The 6,046-nt window shown below is 54.7% G+C and overlaps 1 long non-coding RNA gene across 1 annotated transcript; it reads left to right on the top strand.

Moving 5' to 3' along the window:
• The first annotated feature begins 1,124 nt into the window (after positions 1–1,124).
• LOC309685514 lies at positions 1,125–1,651 on the top strand. The gene is made up of 3 exons (XR_014270455.1): positions 1,125–1,249; positions 1,365–1,417; positions 1,538–1,651. It is a non-coding gene; the product is annotated as an uncharacterized lncRNA (long non-coding RNA).
• Positions 1,652–6,046: the final 4,395 nt, after the last annotated feature.

The raw sequence follows: 6,046 nt of genomic DNA, 5'->3' as shown, positions 1-6,046 counted from the left end.
ATTAAGCCTCCCGGCCCTCTGAAAGATAAGTCGAGGGAGCGGCACCGCGGTGGGGTCGGGGGAAGGTGGGGACGAGGTCGGCAATTGCAGGGACAGGTTTTAAAGGTAGCGTAGGGCAGAGGGCTGTCCAGGAGCTGTCTCCTTTGGGCAGGTAAAGGGGGAGCAGGTTACTCGTCAGCGCAACGCTAGCATGTGCCGGGCAGGGCGGTTTCAGCCTGTGTCTGTTGTCGTATAGTCTGTGTGATACGTCTTATGTGTCATAGAGCTTCCTCAGTTCTTAATGTCCTCGTTGCTCTTTGCACAAGGAGCATGACACATGTCTCAGGCGCAGCCCGTGGGGTTCAATCGCCAGTACTCATCAGCACGGTGCCAACCGGGTGTTACTCTTGTCGCTTTATGAGCTTAAAGCGTGGATCGGTCTTGATCGGAAGACTTTTCGGTCGCTCCGCTTTTGTAGCATCGTTCCCGGCTGCACGAGCAGCTCTGCTCTCTACCCATCCATTTTCAGGGACCGTGTCTCGTTCCCTTCATCCTTATGTTTGTAGGGCTTGAAGCCGGGCTTCGTGCACATACATCATCTCGGTTTTGAGAGTCATTTCTCGTCACAGGCCTTGGAGTCCTACTCTTTTTTTTTTTTTTTTTTTTTTAATTGGGGGTGTTTCCCAGAGCCTCCTCCCATCACCGTTGCGGTCTTGCAGGTCTTCTTGCCCGACAACGACTTCCATCCCGGTGTCATTCTTCTCACTGAGAGTTTTCTCTCACCTTTGAGGCACATTGTTTGTGGTGTTCTGTGTAGTATCTGTGCATGTCTTCGTGGCTCGGAGTCGCCCTGCCCGGGGGTGTAGAGTCAGGCGTAGGTGGGATAGCCGTAATATTCTACTGTTAATATGTTGGTGTGTCGAGGCAATGTCGGTAAGGTTATTTCGGACCGAGCGGCCATCAGCGGGTTTTGCGAACAGGTTTTTCATTAACGCTTTATGGGGAAGGGCAGAGCTCTGCAGGAGGGGCCGTTCAGCGGTAGCGCCGGAGACCGCATCTCAAAGAAGCAAAGGCTGCTATGCGTGGGGCTTGAAGTTTGTGGGTGTTTTTTCTGGCGAGCTGCCAGATGATGTTTCTAAATAGGAACCAGACTTAAGCGTTACGAAGCTATCTCTCTGCGTCCAGCTGATCGTCGATGTTGTTTTTTCAGACATAGCGGGACCAGCTGCCCAGGGTGACGCAGCAGAGCCGAGCGGAGTACCGTGAGAAGGTGGGTCATCGTTTCCGGTATTAGAGGGAAGATGTGACCGCTGCCTCTGCGAGTGCAGTTACACTTGGTTGTTTTGTCGTTGTTTATCCCCAGTTTGAATTCTTGATTCTGTCAGGTGCCAGAACAATGACGGTCACAGCATCCAACTCGGGAATCCGTGCAGAGCAGGTGAGCAGAACACCACGGCGTGTCCGAGGCAGGGGCTGTTACAGGAGAAGTTTATGTTGACCGACGCGATGCTTCCCAACGGCAGTATTGTGTGTGCATTTTTTTTGTTTGTTTTTGCAGGCGACGAAGAATCTATCACCTGCAGGATTAATGCTGTTTGCCAATCGGGGGTTTTTTTCATCGAGGATGGCTTTGGAGCCCAGGCTCTCTGAAAGCTCAGCGGATGGACTGGCGGCCGAGATTGTTTGGGGAGGGAGGGGACAGGGTCAGCAACCGGAGAGATGGGTTTTAAAGTTAGCGTAGGGCAGAGGGCTGCCCCGGTACCGGTCCCCTTTGGGCAGGTAAAGAGAGGGGGTTACTCTTCAGCGTGAGGGTAACCTGCACCGGTCAGGGCAGTTCCGGCTCATGTTTGTCATCACGTAGTTTGCACGGCCTGTTTTCTGTGTCTTGCGTAATACCTTCTTCTGGTCTCAAAGTCTCCATTGCTCCTTTTTTGATCAGGAGGCACCTCGCTGGCCCTCCAGAGTGTCTAGAGAGCATCACCTCATCAGCGTAGTGCCTGTCCAGCAGTTCTCGTCTCGATAGTCTACTTTAAAGCGTCCTTCCTTCCAGCGCGTATTATGTTGCGGATCTTGCCGATCGGTCTCCACTTGCGGCGGCAAGCCAGGCGGCACGTGCGGCTCCCTCGTTGAGATTCCCGTTTCCACAGAGTAGTCTTCTGGGGTTTCGTTCCCATGTCCTTAAGAGGTTCAGGTCTTAAAGCCTGCCTTCTCATGCATCCACCGTGACGATTTTGGCGGCCGCTTTCTGTCACAGGCGGCAGCCGTCGCCTCTCTTGCAGGGCCGCTACAAGGTATTTACGTCACCGTGGCACCGTAGGGCTTCTGCGCCGGCATCATCGACCCTACGGGAGTTGTTCTCACCCACAGTCTTATAGTGTCTCACGGTCACTCTTGCAGCCTCTGCACGCGCCACGGGTCCACGTGCGCCACCTGCGATCGGAGCTTCAAGCACACTTAGCGTCACGGATGTATCCGGAGGGTTACCTTCCGGGAGGCGATGTGGCCTAGAAGGACCGCTCTGCTTTTGTACTTTCTAGTTCCATAGAGATGTTCTATGGCATCTCATCCGCATGCCTTTTTGAGGTAAGGTCCTAAAGCCAAGCTTCTCAGGCACGTGTCATTCTAGAGTTGCGTTGTAGCGCGGCGCTGTAGTTCGGACTGCCATCCGAGACCGCCTAGCCAGGCAGCGCTTACTTTTTCTTTTGCTTTGTAAAGCTCAGTATTTGGGTATGCGTCGCATCGTACCGCCCCGTAATCGTCTCGGCCGCTATCAGAGACCACTTCGCAGCGTAACTCCCCATCGTGCGTTTTGTGTCGGACCGTTCTGTATTTGAATGGGTATGGCATTGTTTGGCTCTATTGGTTTTGCATTGTACCGCCCTGTAATTGTGTCAACCTTCATCTGAGACCGTTTTACATTGTAACGGCCCCTATCGTCTTTTGTCTCACATCGTGCCACTCCGTAACTATCTCGACCGCCACGCGAGACCGTCTCGCTTCATACTGCCCCCTACTGGTTTTTTTTTGTCGGATCAATCTGTACCAGAGCGCACGTTGCATTGTTTGGCATTGTATTGGCTTTGCATCGTATAGCTCTGTAACGGTCTCGACTGCCATTTGAGACCGTCTTGTATCGTATCGCCCCGTATCGCATCGTGTCTCACATTGTATAGCTCTGTAACGGTCTCGACTGAGATCGGAGATGGTTTTGCATTGTACAACCCTGTATTTCCTTTTTTTTTTAATTGGATCATTCCCTATTTGAATGCCTATTGCACTGTCTATCTCTGTAGCGATTGTGCATTGTATTTCTCTGTAATAGTCTTGACTGACATTGGAGAGCATCTCATATTGTGCAGGTCTACTTTGTATCACATCGTGATGCTCCGTAACCGTCTCGCCCGCCAGCAGAGACCATCTGGCTTTGTGTCACCCTGTATTGTGTGTTGTTATTAGATCACTGTTTTTTTGAGCGTGTATTGTATTGTTCTGCTGAGTATCAGTTTTGCATTGTACCGCCGCGAAATTGTCTTGACCAACATCTGAGGCGGTCTCGCATCGTACCACCCTCTATTGCGGTTTTGTTATCGGAGCGTTCCGTATTTGACTGCCTAGTGCCTCGTTCGGCTCCGTATGGGATTTGCCTCGTCTGGGTCTGCGTCGGTGTCTACCACCATCCAAGACCGTCTCGCATCGTATCGCCTCATATTGTTGTTTGCCTTTTGTCGGCACCCCTCCGTAGTCATCTGGACCGCCGCCGGAGACGATGTCACGTCGCACCACCCTGTAACCGTCTCAACTGCCGTCAGAGATGGACCTGCATTCTATCACCCTGTATTGTATTTTGTCTCAATGGTGCTCTAAGGGCACGTCAAGTTGTTTGACTTGTGTGAACATTACGTGGCTCTATCTTTGTATGTATCATATGATATTGTGTAGGCAGCATAGATGGTTAAAGGGTCTCCATCTCTCTGCACGTGGCCAGGAAGGGAGTGAATTACAACCAGATTGTGAGGTAAGATAAGGTAAGACATTAATGCATTTGTGGTTTTTATGCAGTTGCTTTAGGCGACTTGCGGTAAGTGTGTAGAAAGAGCAGATGGGGCTCTGAGCAGTCAGGGATTTGCAGGCTTGTAGGGCAAATAACTGGGGTAAAAAAAAAAAAAAAAAAGAAAAACAAAAACAACAAACAAACAAACAAAAAAAAAACAGCCAGGGGATGTATTTCTTTCCCCTGGTTTTTTTTTTTTTTTTTTCTCCCAGTCTTGGCCGCTCTGCGAGGTGATGTTTATTGCCATAGTTTTGGTAGATGACAGGCACGGGCCGGGGCTTTTGCAGGCAGGGTAACCTGCGAGGCCGCTCTGGGTGGCGCTCTGGAGGAGCGCCGCAGAGACGGGCCCACGGCAGCTTTTGGCCGGCAGGTGGGAGAAGGCAGGAGCCGAGCGGGAGGTTGGGCCGGTGTGGCCGTGGAGGGAGCGGCGTGTTTGGCCAGTGTATGTGTGTGGTTTGGTGGTTGTGTTGACCCGCAGGCTGGCTGCGGCTGTGTGCGTGTTTTCCTTTGCAGGCTCGTAGGGCGAATAACTAGAATAAAAAACCCCAGCCGGGGGATTTTTTTTTTCTTCCCCCGGCTGGGTTTTTTTTCCCCGGTCCCGGCCGCTCTGCGAGGCGACGTTCATCGCCAAGGTTTGGGCGGAGGTCAGGCACGGGCCGGGGTTTTTGCAGGCAGGGTCACCTGCGAGGCCGCTCTGGGTGGCGCTCTGGAGGAGCGCCGCAGAGACAGGCCCACGGCAGCTTTTGGCCGGCAGGTGGGAGAAGGCAGCAGCCGAGCGGGAGGGGAGGCTTGTGGGGTAGCGGAGGGAGCAGGGTGTATTTTGGTGGTTGTGTTGACCCGCAGGCTGGCTGCGGCTGTGTGCGTGTTTTCCTTTGCAGGCTCGTAGGGCAAATCACTAGAATAAAAAACCCCAGCCGGGGGATTTTTTTTTTCTTCCCCCGGCTGGGTTTTTTTTCCCCGGTCCCGGCCGCTCTGCGAGGCGACGTTCATCGCCAAGGTTTGGGCGGAGGTCAGGCACGGGCCGGGGTTTTTGCAGGCAGGGTCACCTGCGAGGCCGCTCTGGGTGGCGCTCTTGAGGAGCGCCGCAGAGACGGGCCCACGGCAGCTTTTGGCCGGCAGGTGGGAGAAGGCAGGAGCCGAGCGGGAGGTTGGGCCGGTGTGGCCGTGGAGGGAGCGGCGTGTTTGGCCAGTGTATGTGTGTGGTTTGGTGGTTGTGTTGACCCGCAGGCTGGCTGCGGCTGTGTGCGTGTTTTCCTTTGCAGGCTCGTAGGGCGAATAACTAGAATAAAAAACCCCAGCCGGGGGATTTTTTTTTTTCTTCCCCCGGCTGGGTTTTTTTTCCCCGGTCCCGGCCGCTCTGCGAGGCGACGTTCATCGCCAAGGTTTGGGCGGAGGTCAGGCACGGGCCGGGGTTTTTGCAGGCAGGGTCACCTGCGAGGCCGCTCTGGGTGGCGCTCTTGAGGAGCGCCGCAGAGACAGGCCCACGGCAGCTTTTGGCCGGCAGGTGGGAGAAGGCAGGAGCCGAGCGGGAGGTTGGGCCGGTGTGGCCGTGGAGGGAGCGGCGTGTTTGGCCGGTGTATGTGTGTGGTTTGGTGGTTGTGTTGACCCGCAGGCTGGCTGCGGCTGTGTGCGTGTTTTCCTTTGCAGGCTTGTAGGGCGAATAACTAGAATAAAAAACCCCAGCCGGGGGATTTTTTTTTTCTTCCCCCGGCTGGGTTTTTTTTCCCCGGTCCCGGCCGCTCTGCGAGGCGACGTTCATCGCCAAGGTTTGGGCGGAGGTCAGGCACGGGCCGGGGTTTTTGCAGGCAGGGTCACCTGCGAGGCCGCTCTGGGTGGCGCTCTGGAGGAGCGCCGCAGAGACAGGCCCACGGCAGCTTTTGGCCGGCAGGTGGGAGAAGGCAGGAGCCGAGCGGGAGGTTGGGCCGGTGTGGCCGTGGAGGGAGCGGCGTGTTTGGCCAGTGTATGTGTGTGGTTTGGTGGTTGTGTTGACCCGCAGGCTGGCTGCGGCTGTGTGCG

This window comes from Vanellus vanellus, assembly GCF_965231255.1.
Source record: "Vanellus vanellus genome assembly, contig: HAP1_SCAFFOLD_139, whole genome shotgun sequence".
NCBI lineage: Eukaryota > Metazoa > Chordata > Aves > Charadriiformes > Charadriidae > Vanellus > Vanellus vanellus.
Note: the sequence above shows the minus strand (reverse complement) of the source record. Positions and strands in the feature narration are given on the sequence as shown.